General features: G+C 49.7%; 1 long non-coding RNA gene across 1 annotated transcript; it reads left to right on the forward strand.

Moving 5' to 3' along the window:
- Positions 1-1957: 1957 nt before the first annotated feature.
- LOC140219274 (uncharacterized) lies at positions 1958-17236 on the forward strand. The gene is made up of 2 exons (XR_011895423.1): positions 1958-2035; positions 16893-17236. It is a non-coding gene; the product is annotated as an uncharacterized lncRNA (long non-coding RNA).
- Positions 17237-17356: the final 120 nt, after the last annotated feature.

The raw sequence follows: 17356 nt of genomic DNA on the forward strand, positions 1-17356 counted from the left end.
CGCACGGCCCTCTTTCACGTTACCCTTTACTCAGGAAAGGTAGGAGGAGCGTCGGACTGGGGGGGGGGGGGGGGGGTTCAGTTTGTTCTCTGCGCAATCCTCGTGATCGTCCCGCATTTTTAGACTGCACGCAACTACGGCAACGCTCGACGTACCTACAGAAACGCTCCACGCGATTGGACTACACATACCACGGCAACACACCGCATGTTTGGTCTGGACTGCATTCAGGGTCGACCCATATTTTCAAACTGCACGTATACCCACGGGAACGGCCCACATATTTGACTGCGCTACCGTCGCCATTGTCCGATATTCTAAGACTGCGCTACTTCCGGGATTGGTCAACAAAGAAGGCGAGAAACACTCATACCCGATACCGAAAAGTGGGGGTGATCCGCTAAGGAAGACATTGTCTTAAAGACGTTTATTTTCTATGTGGTACAATGTCTTAAAGCGTTTCCCTCTGTTATGATTTTGGCAAAAAAAAAAAAAAAAGAGACACTGGAGCGCATCGGTTCTTGCGAAGTGCCATGACAGGGTATGCGGCTTAGCGTGTCGTGTGCGTGCTCTTGCTAGAGCTCACAGCGTCATGGTATATTTTTACACCTTTAAGGGTGCTTTGGATCGTGAAATGGCTAACACCCTTATTATGACATGCTAGGAACCGCAAAATCAGTGTTGCGATAGCACTCTGCAAAAAAGGCTTACACTTAGTTAAAATGTGAGATTAACACCCGCAACGAGTTGTGTTTCATATAAGCAGGAGAGAAGTGACAAAATAATGTGTTTCTTTAAACGCATCGTACCCCCATCTCTTTTTAGTTAACAATAGTCTGCGTATTGAAACAACCAAAATTGACCTACAGATAACTTTACAAAAAAAATGTGAAGAGGTGTATTTGGTACCAAGAGCTACGCACCACGGTTGCTTAGCGGCTATGGTGTTGGACTGCTTAGCACGAGGTCGCAGGATGTAATCTCGACCACGGCGGCCACATTTCGATGGGGGCGAAATGCGAGAACACCCGTGTATTTAGACTTAAGTGCACGTTCAAGAACCCCAGGTGTTCCAAATTTCGGGACTTCCCCACTACGGCGTGCCTCATAATCAGATCGTAGTTCGGCAATCGCATTATTTAATTTTTGATACCATGAGCTGCACAGGGAAGCCACAACCTGTGGCACAAACCAGTCAAGTTGCCGCTCTTATCATGTCGGCATCCCAACACATATATTTTTGCGAAGCTCGCGGGATGATTTCTAGGAACTGCTGCGCCACTCAAATCAAGCAAATCTTTCGATAATAGACAGTAGATGGTTGTAGTACTGCGTACGTAAGATCGCTACTTTCTGCAAAGTGCGCATGTGCAGAACGCAACACGAGCGTGCGTATGCGGCCGCCGCGTACGCAGGCACCCGGTTCTTGCGTGCCTACTTGGGGAGCCTTGCGTGATGCTCTCGTGTTTCTCGTTGGTTCCGGAGAGCACGAGACAAAGGAGTTTCGCAGAATGGTCGTGTCAAAGGCAACCAGCGGAAAGCTGTACTTTTCCATGGCCTACGATTTGGCTTTGCTGCAGGAAGTGAACGCGCAGAAGCCATTCCCGGATCCTACACGGTGGGAATGCCTAGCAAGAAATAGGAACTTTGTTTTTGAGAAAGTGCGCCAAAGGCTCGACCTCCTGCGCGAAAGGCTCGGCCTGCTGTTGGTGCAGTTCGTCGCAAATGACCGTGCAAGCCTCAGAAAGCGAGTACTCGGTTTTTAATTTTCGCGATATGATTCGTGTATTGCATCCGTATTAAATGTAGAGCCTTCAAAAGGCCTAAATATAGTTCTGCTTAGCGTGAACGCGCACACACGTTACATCACGTTGGCGAGTTCAGCGTCTATAGTTGGACCGATGGTTCGACGCACAGGTGGACGCGCCCGACGGGCTCCGACGCGCCGTGCGCCTCACGACGCTCGCCCGAGCCGGCTCGAGACACTCACTGCCTGTCCGTTGGCCGCTTTGCTCATGGCAGTTTCCTCGAAAAGGTAAGGTTTTTCCTTTTCCGCCGCAAACGTTTTCGTCGGCAGGCCTTCGTAAGCGCTTCCAGCTCCCGGCCGTGCCGGTATTTTGCGATGGGAGGCGGTAATATTGCTTAAAATTGGTATTTGGCAGAGGGCCTTAGATCGGCCGCTTGGCTGATGGCTCATACTCACTAGCGGGGTATGGCTGTTGCTCGGCCTACTGCTGTTGGTCTGCCGCACGGGAGCAATCTCCCTTCGGCGGGGGCTTCTACGCCCGCGGACTACTCGGCCTTTTTCTCGGATGGGGACCGAGTGATAGGCGATGTGGTCGTGGAAGCAGGCGGCGAGGGCCCGCCTGTTGCTGTCACCTGTCGTGATGCACGGCCGGGCTGTGCCGAGCTGCGTTCCTCCCGAGCAGAGCCGGGTAGACGGCGCGCAGACGGCATCGTTCCATCGTGCTGTAGCGTTGCAGAGACTGATCACTGACATTCTGTTTGATTCTAATTGCAAGGTGACTAATAATAATAATAATAATAATAATAATAATAATAATAATAATAATAATAATAATAATAATAATAATAATCAGCCTGGCTACGCCCACTGCAGGGCAAAGACTTCTCCCATGCTTCTCCAACTACCCCGGTCATGCGCTAATTGTGGCCATGTTGTCCCTGCAAACTTCTTAATCTTATCCGCCCACCTAACTTTCTGCCGCCCCCTGCTACGATTCCCTTCTCTTGGAACCCAGTCCGTAACCCTTAATGACCATCCGTTATCTTCCCTCCTCATTACATGTCCCGCCCATGACCCTTTCTTTTTCTTGATTTCAACTAAGATGTCATTAACTCGCGTTTGTTCCCTCACCCAATCTGCTCTTTTCTTATCCCTTAACGTTACACCCATCATACTTCTTTCGATAGCTCGTTGCGTCGTCCTGAATTTAAGTAGAACCCTTTTCGTAAGCCTCCAGGTTTCTGCCCCGTAGCTGAGTACTGGTAAGACACAGCTGTTATACACTTTTCTCTTGAGGGATAATGGCAACCTGCTGTTCATGATCTGAGAATGCCTGCCAAACGCACTCCAGCCCTTCCTTATTCTGATTATTTCAGTCTCATGATCCGGATCCGCGGTCACTACCTGCCGTAAGTAGATGTATTCGTTTACCACTTCCAGCGCCTCGCTACCTATCGTAAACTGCTGTTCTCTTCCGAGACTATTGAACATTACTTTAGTTCTCTGCAGGTTAATTTTTGGACCCACCCTTCTGCTGTGCCTCTCCAGGTCAGTGAGCATGCATTGCAATTGGTCCCCTGAGTTATTAAGCAAGGCAATATCATCAGCGAATCGGAAGTTACTAAGGTAATCTCCATTAACTCTTATCCCCAACTCTTCCCAATCCAGGTCTCGGAATTCCTCCTGTAAACACGCTGTGAATAGCATTCGAGAGATCGTATCTCCCTGCCTGACGCCCTTCTTTATTGGGATTTGGTTGCTTTCTTTATGGAGGACTACCGTGGCTTTGAAGCCGCTTTAGATATCTTTCAGTATTTTTACATACTGCTCGTCTACACCCTGATACCGTAATGCCTGCATGACTGCTGATGTTTCGACTCAATCAAACGCTTTCTCGTTGTCAATGAAAGCTATATATAAGGGTTGGTTATATTCCGCACATTTCTCTATCACCTGATGGATAGTGTGAACATTGTCTATTGTTGAGTAGCCTTTACGAAATTCTGCCTGGTCCTTTGGTTGACAGAAGTCTAAGGTGTTCCTGATTCTATTTGCGATTACCGTAGTAAATACTTTGTAGGCAACGTACAGTAAGCTTATCGGTCTATAATTTTTTAAGTCTTTGGCGTCCCCTTTCTTATGGATTAGGATAATGCGAGCGTTCTTCCAAGACTCCGGTACGCTCGAGGTAATTAGGCATTGCATATATAGGGTGTCCAGTTTTTCTAGAGCAATCTGCCCACCATCCTTCAACAAATCTGCTTTTACCTGATCCTCCCCAGCTGCCTTCCCCTTTTGCATAGCACCCAAGGCTTTGTTTACTTCTTCCGGCGTTACTTCTGGGATGCCAAATTCCTCTAGAATATTCCCTCTTCCTGTGTCGTCGTGGGTGCCACTGGTACAGCACAAATCTCTATATAAACTGAAGAGCCACTTGAACTATCTTAGCCACATTAGTAATGATATTACCGCCTTTGTCTCTTAACGCATACAGCTGATTCTCGCATATTCCTAGTTTCTTGTTCACTGCTTTTAGGCTTCCTCCGTCAACGGTGCCACATTCTATGTCATTTGAGACAGAGTTTGCAAGAGTCTGGCCACATGCGAGCGGTGGCAGCGCGGCAGTGTGGCCGTGCGCAGGAGCTGCGCGAGCAACTGGTGCAGGCACGGGCGGGCACAGTGCTGCGCCCTGGGGCTGTTGCGCGGGTTGCGGCTGTACCCTCTAATGCTACTGTCGCCCGAGGGGGTGCACCCACAGTCGCGGGCCGGCTGCTGGTGTTGGAACCGTCGATGCTGCGGTGGTCACGGCGCCCATCTCTGCCGACGGCGCTCCGGTCAGGCGAGAGGATGCCCATATTGTGTTCCTCACACCATCTGTACCCACGTGCACCGCCGCGCAGGACCTAACCAATGTGTGGACCTAACCAACATTGACCCACTAAACCAAAACTTAGGAGACATAACTATCCGGAAAACCCCCCACGGAGTGACGATCCTCTCGAATGAGAAAACCTCCATTGACCGGCTCAAGGTCGCTCTTGAGCGGAAACCTGTGACAAACACATCCCTGTCTACCCGCACGGCACAAAAAAGGAAAACGCACGTTAAGCTAACGAGGGTCGATCCGGATATCCCCGCCTCTAACTTGATTGCGCAAATAAATGCCTGCAATCCTCATCTAAGTTTAGGCACTTTTCTGTGCTCCGTGCGCGTGAAGAGCACTTGGGAGACTTTTCCGACGTGTTTGAGGTGGCTCCTCCTGCGTTCCGCTCGTTCATGAGCCGCGGCCGAGTCATGGTGGGCTCGACATCTGCGGCTGTGGTGGAAGATTTACACGTACCCATATGCACGTTCTATGTGACGTATGGACATGCTCGTCGAGCTTGTCCCGTGAGGCAGTAGGCTGATAGGGCTATATGTAAGTGCTGTGTGGGCCAGCATCTGGGAGCGCGATGCACTGTCCGCATGGGTGATGCGCATTGTGTTGCAGCGAGTGCCGAAGATCTGGTCGACCGAGCTCTCATCCCACTCGCGACCGACTCTGCCCTCCTCTGTCTAGCCGGATTGTCCGCATGTGGGCTACGACGGACTATGGCTAGCCCCTTCAACATCGCTCCTGGAGCGATGCACGGCGGTCTCGGCGCGGTGGCGGTAGCTGGTGGAATCCGCGTCCGCGTGCTTCGGCGGATGGATCCGCTGGGATCGCCTGCCCTACTGGGACCGTCGCGCACGCCCCTTCTGTCTCGGGCAGGACTCCTTGCTTCCTCTCCTCGTTTCTCTTTTCGCCGTTTGGTTCAATCATTCTACTTGGTTCCTTCTCCTCACTCGTTCATCCTTCCTCCTTTCTTCTCGCACACTATTGCCCGTGTTTGTGCTGGATGCCCTTGCGTGGTTTCTTTTTGCCTTTCACGAAATTTCCTATGCCTTTACACCATGATTTGTGCCGTCTCATTCCTGGGGCTTATGTGGTGTGCGGGGGACCGGGAGCATGGTTCTTCTTTAGAGCGGGTTTTCGGGTCTCGCTCATGCGTTCGCGGTGTAGTTTTGGTTGCACGATCTACTTTCTTGGTATAAGTGTCTAGCAAACGATTATGGCTAATACACATGTACTCAACTTTCTACAAACCAACGTAGACCACACCCGTGATGCGACCAAGGTGCTGGTCGATTACTTGGATCGGAGAGGATTTGCATTCGCAATAATATCCGAACCACACGCACGAGATGGTAAAATTACCAACGTGCCACATACTCTTAACATCTTCCATGCTCTGGCAAACCCGCACGTCATGCTGCTGCCACGGGCTCCCAGCTTTGACCTTTTCCCGGTCTATATCTCGCTGCACGTCATGGCGATTAGCTGCGATTACACGGGGCAGGCTTTTATCATGGAACAAATAATTAGAAAAAAGTTGTGCTGTGGACTTAGAAGTGTTATATATGAAAACTATGTCTTTGTGTGACTCAAGAGCATGCCGAGCGAATGAGTGGGCGGTGCGAACGGGGTGCGATAACGCTATCGCATTCTAATCTTGAAGGCGAAGCTTAAGCATCCTCCAATTTTTTATTCCAAAGCCTGGTCGTCCCCTTCACTTACCCTCCGCTTACTGAACTTTCATGATGAATTGTCTTTTTGGGAAGGTTCTAGAGCGATCACTAAATTCCCTGTTGTATCATTTTTTACACACCCGCAATCTCCTTTTCCTAGACAATTTGGCTTCACACATGCACGTGGTGCTCTTCTGGTGCTTTATGCGCTGCGTCAGCGGCTGTGCGCCCTCAAATCTACTAAGACTTCCACTGTATTGATCTCGCTTGATTGTACAGGGGCCTTTGACAGCGTGTGGCACGACGCGGTCCTATATTTCTTCCGAAAACACCGTTGCCCTGTCAACCTCTATTTCGTGAGTCAATGGTTCCTGGGGGGTCGAAAGGCTATGTTTCGATCACATGCAGGAGAGGTGACAGCACGTTCATCGCTTGGCCCTCCTCAGGGCTCGCCTATCAGCCCTGTACTGTGGAATGTCACTATTCATTCCCAGCTTGATCTTGTCCTCCCTGAGGGCGTCCACATAAACCGCTCTACTTAAACCTTCCACCGTTCTACTCATTACTGGTACTTCGCGTTTGCGACCGCAGGCCTTGCGGAATCGGTCCTCAATTGGTCTCAGCAGAACAAGGTCAAAATCAGTCATCAAAAATTGTTTTTGTCTTTTTTTAATAGCAGCCACATTGGTACGTCTAAACGGAGGCCATCCATCTGACTGGATGGCGGTTTTTTGCAGTGCAAGGACCACATCAAACTACTTGGTATAGTTTTCGATGACAAACTTAACTTCTTCGCCCACGTCGAATACATTAAAACTAAATCTGACGCATTGATTGCTAGATTACTAAATTTTATCCGCTTACATCGCGCCCTTCATCCGGCAATTATTCGTTGGTTGTACAGACAGGTCTTGCTTCCTGCGGTTGCATCCGCGTCTCCAGTTTGGTGGCCTCAGTTCCCCTCTGTACACCTTACCACGCGTGTCTTATCCGCCCAGCGGTCACTTCTCGCCGCCATGATGGGCGCCTATCATACGACGCGTAAATCGGTGCTTCATGTTTTAGGAAACTGCCCTCCATTAACTGTGTAATTGGATCGCTTGGCAGCGGAGTTTACCCTATTCACCCTTCGCCAGGTGGCGTACTATGGCCCTGACACTTTCATGCCAAACCAAATCGACTTCCCCCGTGACCCTTGCAATGAGCACCCAAGCGAAAAATTCTGCTTTCATTTCACACGCCTTACCTCTGATCAAGCTAACTGACTTTCCCGTGTTCCCGTCCATCATGTTTGTACGGACTGTGCCTTTACCACCACCGCAGTCGGAGCCGCGTTTGTCGCATGTGGTCACTGTGGTTGCCTCATCGGTGTCAGCAAATTTAAAGTTATCAATGCCTTCAGTACGTTCGGGACTGACATGTGTGCTTTTGAGGAGGCTCTTACCTATATTGCTACTTTACAAAGCACAGTCTATCGATACACTGACTACCTACCTTTCGTTGTCTTTGTCCCGGCTAAGCGGTGCGGGCGAGCAAGTCCGGCGGATCAGACGAGCGCTCCATTCCCTGGCAATGAACGGTCGTGGTGTCCTGTTATTTCATGTACCTGGACATAGGGGTGTGCTTGCCGACGGAGCCACTTCCTCTGCGTGCGCTACAGGTGCTCTTCAGTCAAGCGCTCTATCGATACGATCGGTAAGAACAAGGTTTCATACGTGTGCCACGAACCTGTGGCATCAGTACTGCCAGAGGGAGGGGAAGGACACCTGCCTTTACAACTGGGTGAACAGTGTCCACTCCATACCCTGTTGGTTTCTCCCAAACCAACTACTTGGCCATCTGTTCACTGGGCATGGGAACTTACCCTATTAGCTGCACAGATTCCACCTTAGTGCCACAGATCTCCGGATGCCTACTAAGTACCTTTGTTCTGCAAAGGCTTTGTTTCTGTCTCCCCTTGCTCTTTCTCGCATTGTTTTTTATTAGTATTTATTTTATACATATTATTTTTGCATGTTTGTTCGCTGCCAGCTGCACTGCTCATGCCTACCGTGGTGGGGTATTTACCCCGTGCCTCATGGCGCTAACTGCATGCTTCATCTTCATTACTTTTCCTTCTTTTTCCCCTCTATTCTTTGCTCTCTTTTATGCGAAGCGTATTACTAGAGCTCAACCCAGCTCCTCAGGCGCGGCGGTGTCGCCTTCAATACCACGTGACACCGTGACGTCACGACAGAGGAGAAACGGGGCTCCAACTCGCGCCGTCGCTCGCGGCGTCGCCTTCAAGGCTTACCACGCGACACCGTGACGTCACGACAGAGGAGAAACGGGGCTCCGACTCGCGCCGTCGCTCGCGGCGTCGCGGCGGTATATAAGCAGCTGCGACGGTTTCTAGGTTTCTTGTTTCTAGGTGGCTTTGGCTCAACTCTTGCAAGATGGGCTGGGTGGGAATCGAACCAGGGTCTCCGGAGTGTGAGACGGAGACGCTACCACTGAGCCACGAGTACGATGCTTCAAAGCGGTACAAAAGCGCCTCTAGTGAATGCGGTGTTGCCTTAGAAACGAGCTGTTTCTAAGGCTCAGGCGTGCGTCGCTTGCTCAGGCGCACATTTCGTTGCCGCGCCGAACGCTGCGTTGCTCGACGCTCACCGCGTCCAATGCGGGGCGCGTAGTCGCTGCGCCGTAGCCCATTGTCTTACACCCCTTGGCGGGTCGACGGAAACGCTGTCGCGTTCCACTCTTGAAGGCGAAGCAGTGTAACGCATGAGTTGTTTCTTCGTCTAGTCGAACCAAATATAGCCAAGCAACAGCAGTTCACCAGGCTAAACAGTGGTTCAACAACTAAAATAAAGGCTAGTATGCTTCGCATCCTGGGCTTAACCTTAGCTAAGCCACAGCCATTTTTTTTACTCGCCCTCTGCAACTGTGTTTACTACTTGTAGCGTTCCTAGTTAAAGGACACAGTAGACGTAAAGCATTGCTGTGGAACTGGCGTCCATCTCGTCTACATATATTTCTCACTTCTCTCTTCTCTTCCTCTGTCCCCCCGGTTCCTGCGCTTCTTCATTTTCTATTCGAAGGCTCATACCGCTTCACCCTTCCAGGTTTCTTTTGCTAACCCCTCCTGGGGTAATACTTGAAAACGTTTCCAATCGAAGCACATTCAACTGAGCCCCGTTCACCAATGTACCACACAGTCTTCAATATTCCTTTCTGAGTGGCTGTCTTTGACCATAAAATTTGGTACTGGATTCTCTTACTCCTTTCCTAATTAGAATGAGGTCGGTGACTTGAATGTCTGGGATATCTGAGCAATGTCTCTTGTCAAAATTTTTTTTCATTCGTTTACAGTACCTCTCCTCCTGTGATTTTTGTTTCCTCTCCTCGACGATCTTGAGATTTTCCAAGAGCCCCAGTTCACGGTCCGCTTGAAGAATAGGGGTCTCTCCGGAAGAAGCGAACTGCGGGCTGCATCCCAAGTCACTGGTGTAGGAGCGATTGTGATGTCTTATAGCTGTTTCTAAAGAGCATTTCCATCCACCAGGGAAACTATCGTACATCCTGATGTATTGTTCCACATCTCGTATAGCACACTCTGCAAGCCCATTCGCCGCGGGATGGTATGGCGCACAGAATTTGATTGATATATTGTGGTATCGAGCCCATCTTGTTAGTTTTTCACTCTTGAACGCTGGACCGTTGTCACATACGATCTTCCTGGTTGTCCTAAACATATCCCGTTGGAGGAGGGCGATGACACTATTCGCATCTTCTTTTCCTGCCCGTGCCGCGACCATCCTGGTGCACTCATCTATGGCCAGAAGAAAAGCTTGCGTTTTTCGGACTCCTTCTCGTTTCTTATTTAGCTCGGCAAAATGCAGGTGTATAACTTCAAAAGACACGATCGAGTGGAAGGGTATTATCATGGCGTTCGTAGGCTGCTTATATTTTACTTTGTTGACTTGACAAATGTGGCATGAACGAACGTATTGATTGACGTCTTCTTTCATGTGAGGCCACGTAAATCTCTTGACTAGTTTGTTGTAGGTGCGCCAAAATCCGTCGTGTCCTCCAGATTCTGGGCTATCGTGGTACAAATAAAGCACCCTGGGAACCAGCGTTGGTGGGACTTGATAGCGACCTGCCATAAAAATTAATTCTTCAGTGCCTTCCCACAATTTTACTTCAATGATTTCTTCCGATTGTTCTTTGTTGGCCTGTATCATCAGTCTAGACAATGCAACTGCATCAGTCAAAAGGGGTCCAGGTCTGTGGGAGATGGTCAAATCAAACTGCCGCAAGTAGTTCACCCATCTGGCGATACGTCCCTTAGGTTGGGTCATATTCAAGAGATGAGTGAGTGCCTGGTGATCCGTGAACAAAGTAAACTTCGCACCTTCTAGGTACGTGCGGAAGTATTGAATTGCTTTAAGGACAGCAAGAGCTTCCTTTTCAGTAGTGGTGTAGTTGACTTCAGGTGGCTTACGGGTGTAGCTGTAGTAGCCTACTACATGTCGCTTTTCTCGGCCGGATGCTTCTGGACATTTCTGGTACAAGACTGCACCTGCTCCATAATGTGAGGCATCGGTATTCAGTTCAAAGGGTAAAGTGAAATCTGGTATGCGTAGAATAGGGTCAGCAGAGATTCTGTGCATCAGATCATGGTAGACTCTTTCACATTATGGAGAGAGTCTACCGTGAGACTCTTTTAAAGCTGACCGAGCCTATGCTTCCTCCTTCTGCCATAGTAGCTCTAATAATGCTCTTTTCCGTGAGAGCCCCATAACTATGGCGCCGAAGGAAGAGGAAGATGGAAACTTCAGACTCTCCACAGATTACAGGGTTCTCAATCGCCAGACAGAACTTATACCATTTCCCATGCCGTAGATAGACACGATTATAGATGAGACAGGTGGTTGGCGGAGTTTTTCATGCATTGACTCGTGCAAAGGTTTCTGGCAGATCCCGCTAACCGAAGAAACAAAAATGTACACTGCTTTTATCACGCCCTTCGATCTGTACGAGTATAACCGGCTTCCTTTCGGCAGGAAAAACTCGCCAGCATGGTTCCAGAAGATTATGAACGAAGTCCTGAAGCCTTTCTAGGTGTCTTTTGTAACGTGTACATAGACGATATTATCTTCTCCAAAGCAGAGGAGTGAGAAATAAATGTAGATGAGATGGACGCCAGTTTCACAGCAATGTTTCACGTCTACTGTGTCCTTTAACTAGGAACGCTACAATATTTTGGCGCAGCCGACAGGATGTGGTCTCCTCGAGGAAAAATTTCACCCACATGTTGGAGTCAGTTGTCGGCTGCGCCAAAATATTGTAGCGTGCCTAGTTTAAGGACACAGTAGACGTAAAGCATTGCTGTGGAACTGGCGTCCATCTCGTCTACATTTATTTCTCACTTCTCTCTTCTCTCTTCTCTTCCTCTGTCCCCCCGGTTCCCGCGCTGCTTCATCTTCTATTCGAAGGCTCATACCGCTTCACTACTGGTTCCCGGTCTTTGTTGGCACGAATCCTTAATGTGCGCTCGGCGGTTGCACTTGGTACTCGCGCTCTTTGCGCTTGCAGCTCTGTTCCCAGTCGATTCTGCTCCCGGCCAGGTCGCCTTACATTGTCTTGCGATGTCGCTGGACCTAACGCGGCATGGAGCGCGGACACTGCTTTTTTCTTTCTGTGCTGAAGCTGGTTGCTTCCCCGTCCTAAGTATCAGCAAATAAAAATGCAGAATCACGATGATAGCTCATCACTACCGAAGCATAGCTCTTTATTTTCTCTTCAGGAGCGGGCTACTCGGTGAATCCGCGCTGCCCTTATTTTCCATTTTCATACTTCTCCATCCTCTCCATCTTCCCTCATTGGCTACAGCTCCGCAAGCCTTTCTTCTTATAATTTATTGGCTTTTGTTCCTAAATTTCTTTTGGATTGTCGGCACCGACGATCCCCATTCTTTTATATTGTGGTTGGCTGTTTACGCCCGTATACCTTCGGATGGTATGGGCTTAACGCCACATTTCTTTTCGTATTCTTTTTCACCTTGGGGGGACAAAACTAAGCAATGGACGCTCGACTGCCCCCCTACGTAGGCATTTCCCAGTACTAAAAGTCCTGACGTGACACGCGCTCCTACGTTCCGCTAAGCGCTTGCGTGCTGCGTACGTATCGTCATGGCGCAGCACTAAAATTCTCTAGTTTTAGTACTACGTAGGCTGCGTACATAAGATCGCTACGTTCTGCAAAGTGCGCATGCGCAGAACGAAACATGACGGCACTAAGGTGCGGGATGACTACCCACTTACAGAAGCGGAGATCGAACGAGCGGCCTACCAGGGCAATCTGCAGTCGGCGCCGGGGTTGGAGGGGCTCACTGCCATGTTCGTTCGAAATTTGTGCCGTTTACACCCACGCTTCGTTTTTGACGTTTTTAATACCGCCCTCCGTTTGGGCCACCTCCCGTCAGTGTGGAAGGTCGGTAGAATTATCTTCATCCCCAAACCCTGTCGTCCCCCTTCTCTCCCTCCTGCCTATCACCCCATACTGATGAATTCTCTCTTCGGCAAGATATCAGAACGTCTCCTAAATTTTCGACTGTACTATTTTCTACACTCACTCAACCTGCTTCACGCACGTCAATTTGGTTTGACGCATGCGCGGAGCGCCCCTCTGGCCCCGTATGCCCTTCAACGTCGGCTATGTGCGCTGAAAGCAGATAAGATACCGACGGCATTGAACTCTCTAGATTTAACCGGCGCGTTTGACAGCGTGTGGCACGATTCGGTGTTGTCTTTTCTGCGACAGCACCGTTTCCCCGAGAATATTTACCACCTCCTCAAATCCTTCCTGACGGACCGCCACATAGGCCCAAACAGTGAAACGTTCCTTTCCTTCGAGCGCTTCCTAACCTTACGTGAGACCTCCTTACAGCGAAGGACCGATGGAGGAAGCAAGCGTATTCTGAAAGCTCCCTTCACCCGTCCTCACGTAAGGAGCGGTTGCCGCATGCCTGGTTTCGTGATTATCTACTAAAATCTTTACGCGAACACCAATATTCTATAAAAAATGTTATATCGTCGTACAATCTTTAAATTGGAGCTAATTTAAAGAAGCGTGGACGCTTTCTTCTAGTTTTGTTTACTAAAGTTAAGAGAAGTAGCGCATTACAGTGCAAAACTTGATGTGCTCCATCAACGCTGGCACGCCGGCGTCGTGGAACGCCTAGCAACGCCTAGCAACGCTTTCATGCTGCACGCGTGACTGAAACGAACACGCCTGGCAACACGTACCGTGCTCGCGCTTCTCCGCAGGTGGGCGACAGCGCGCATGCGCAAGCAAACGTCACGTGGTTACGTAGTGAGGTGAAGCGCTCGTTCAGGGCCAGGAGTGGCGTAAGGAAGCATGAAGGTAGGTTTGGAACTACCTTATGCTGAGGAAGCACCAAGGAAACCTTCACTGAGGGTTCCTCAGTAAGGAAGCTTTCAGAGAGAGAGAGTAAAACTTTATTCAATGTAAATAAAATAAGGCACGATGGTTGGAGCCCCTATTCCAGGGCCCCACTGGCACGAGCGGCTCGCTGGGCTTGGTCCAGAAGAGCCAACTGGCTCTCCCGACCCTCGTCCGCAAGCCATGCCTCCCACTGCCTATTCCTCATTAGTGGATGTTGGTGTAATATGGGACTGTCTATGTGCGGAGGCCTCCTGGGGCACTCCCATGTGATGTGTTTTAGTGTGGGTGTGTCTGTGCACCACGGGCACTCGTCACTGAACCTCGTGGGGTGTGTTCTGTGTAGGTGGTGCAGGTTGGGGTATGTATTCGTCTGAATACGACGCCAGTCCCTCTCCTGTTCGCTGTTTAAATCGAAGTGAGGATGTCCAAAACGTCTCCGCTCCTGCCTTTGCTGTAGGAGGATGTCACGAGAATTCGGTGGAAGGACGTCGCTAGGCCATGCCGTTGCTCGGACGTTCAAACCTCGAGCAATTTCAAAGTGACATAAGGTAGCCTCACCGCAATGAAGGCTTCCTTACTGAGGTAAGGAAGATTTCATTGTTTGGCCCATAGTGTTTCGTGCAAACGCGGGAGACGCATCAGCACGTCCATCCACTGGAAGTCCTCAGGGCTCACCGATTAGCCCCCTGAGTGTGTTTTTGTGTTGCTTGCAGACGGTAATTTCTTCGGAGCCAGTTATCCATATGCCTTCTGCTCTTGCATTCTCATAAACAACCTTCTTTTTTGACTTATTTTTTTTCTGATTTATCAACCTTACCCCGGCCTTATTTTTTTAATTATGTATTGTTTCTTTTTCCCTAAATTGATTTTGGGCTGCCTTGGCCGCCCCTTGTCATTTTTTTCTATTCCACTTTATTCTCGTTGTACCTTAACGTCGGTGCGCGTTTCTCCCAACTATATTTTTCTTTCTTTTTGAACCGGGGCACACAGAAAAAGCAACATAAACGGTAGGTGGTGCGTACGCGGCCGCCGCGTAAGCACGCATCCGATTCTTGCGTGCTGCTCTCGTGGTTCTCGTTTGTTGGGGAGAGCGCGAGACAAACGAGTTTCGCAACATGGCGGCGTAGAGGCAGCCATCGGAAGGTTGTCTATTTTCCCATGGCCTACGATTTGGCTTTGCTGCGTGAACTGAACGCGCAGAACCCATTCCAGGATCCTGCATGGTGGGAATCCATAGCAAAAAAAAAAAAAGGCTGAAAAGGTTCAGTGTGCGCTTTATGCGCGAGTTTGCACGAACGGCTCGACCTCGCGTTGGCGCAGTTCGTCGCAAATGATCGCGCCAGCTTCAGTAAGCGAGTACCTGGGTTTTATTTTTCTCGGTATTATTCGTGTATTGCATTCATAATAAATGTAGAGCATTTTAAAGGCCTAAATATAGTTCCACGTAGCCCGAACGCGCGCAGACGTCACATCACGTTGGCGAGATCAATAGCGTCTATAGTCCGACCGATGGTTTGACGCACTGGCGGACGCGGTCAACGGGCTGCGACGCGCCCGGTACCCACACTCCATTTGATGCATCAGGTGCAACGCTGTGGACTGTAGAGAAACTTTTTTGCAGTGGCTGCATTCGCACTTAGAAACAGCACGGTGTTCCTCGATCCGACGTTTGTGAAAATTCTCGTTGTATAAGCTCAGTTCTGAATGAAAAATAATTTACCCTTAGAAGCAAGAAAATGGCTGTGGCTTAGCTAAGGTTAAGCCCAGGATGCGAAGCATACTAGCTTTTTATTTTAGTTGTTGAACCACTGTTTTAGCCTGGTGAACTGCTGCTGCTTGGCTATATTTGCTTTAAATAAAATTGCTTTTCGTTTTTTCTTTGATCGCAGCCCGTCGCGGGAGCCTCACGTGCGTGCTCGCGCGAGCAAACTCCTCCTGGCGCGAAGCATTATAGACGGCAACGCGCGCACTTTTGGGGACCGGACTTCTTGCGTAGTTTCCACAACGTTGCACCTGATGTATGAGTATCACAACGCTCGCCCGCTCACGTACAGTGCTCACGGAATTAAACGCGGCATTTCAGGGCTAAGTAATGCGCATACTTTCGTTTCAACCGGCTGCAGTTCGTGTCACATTGACGTAATTCTGGCGCGTACACTTACATCGGAGTCCTCGTCACCTTTGGTGACCAAATTTCTAGCGACGTGACATGGTGCTCTCGCGTACTTTGCGCATATGTTGGGTTCTACTAAATGCTCGGTGCCGCATTTCATTCCGTGAGCACTGTGCGTAGGCATTTCGCAGTGCTAAAAGCCCTGACGGGACACGCGCTGCAACGTTCCGCAATGCGCTTGCGGGCTGAGTACGCATCGTCATGAAGCAGTACTAAAACGGTCCAATATCGGACTTTGCCGCAAGGTGTCCGAAACGCTGATATCAGACGCACACAGTGTGTTTTGTCAGACAAAATATTTTCGATAAAAAAGCTATGAGGGTGCCACAACTGTCGCCTTCGCATGCGAGCTCTACGGCGAGGCGGAAACACTTTTATGCTGCTCAACCCTAATATAATAATTTAAAAAATGGTTAATTTACATTTTCATCATTAACTTGAGGGCAGTTCATTACATAGAAAACTTGTAGAACGTCGCAAGTTATGGCAGACCCCTTTTCTAGAAATAAAGAAAAATCGCGCGAAATTTTCAAATATTCATAATTGAAATTGAAAGCTCAATCCAGGCAATATCGAGACTGAAGCCTTCCCGGCGCGCGTCAGATGGCCACGCGCCTTAATGAAATGTGCCGCCGCCGCCGCCGCCGCCGCCGCTGCCGCTGCTGCTGCCGCTGCCGCTGCTGCTGCTGCTGCTGCTGCTGGTGGTGGTGGTGGTGGTGGTGGTGGTAGGGTAGTTAGAAGGTGCAAGAATAGGCCGTAGATACTATAGCATCAATTCAGGATCTTCATGGGGTTAATCTTTTAAAAGTGAGACGGTATTCTTGCATACCATTCTTACAGGGTGTTATATGTATGTATAGGTGCGATGAAGGGTGTAAACACGAAGAGCACCTTTTAAGCAGCCCTTAGGTTGGCAACATATTTACTGTTTACTCTGTGGAGAACAGCGAAATTCCGTTGCTTCTTCCGCAGTGGGGCCTCCTGTACACTCGGACAACTCCCTAGTTTGTCACACTCGTGAACGACACCAACCGGTTATCGGGGAGAGGAGGTCCCGATCAGGACCGCCTGTGCACGCAGAAAGTTCCAAGGGGACGAGTGCTGGATGCTGACCGAAGTACACACCGTCCGGAGGTCGAAACTGCGTCTTCCAAGGCGATCACGACGGAGACAACCGAGCGACGACGGACGCCGGCGGCCGCAGGTCTAAACGCCTCCGCTCCTTGCTAGCCTGCCTTCTGCCTGCTCGTAGAATGCCCCAGAAGCCAGCACGTCTTGGTTTGAGGATTAAACAAAGCGCTTTGTTTGTTTTTTTATCACTGTGCGTGCGCACGCGTGTGTGTGTGTGTCATGCTTGAGTCCGCGCACCGGTGCGTGAGTGCGGTGAGAAGGTAACGAGTGCTCATAGCACTTAAGTAGGAGCTAAAGCGCTTTCG

The sequence above is a fragment of the Dermacentor andersoni genome, chromosome 7 (genome assembly GCF_023375885.2).
Source record: "Dermacentor andersoni chromosome 7, qqDerAnde1_hic_scaffold, whole genome shotgun sequence".
Classification (NCBI taxonomy): domain Eukaryota; kingdom Metazoa; phylum Arthropoda; class Arachnida; order Ixodida; family Ixodidae; genus Dermacentor; species Dermacentor andersoni.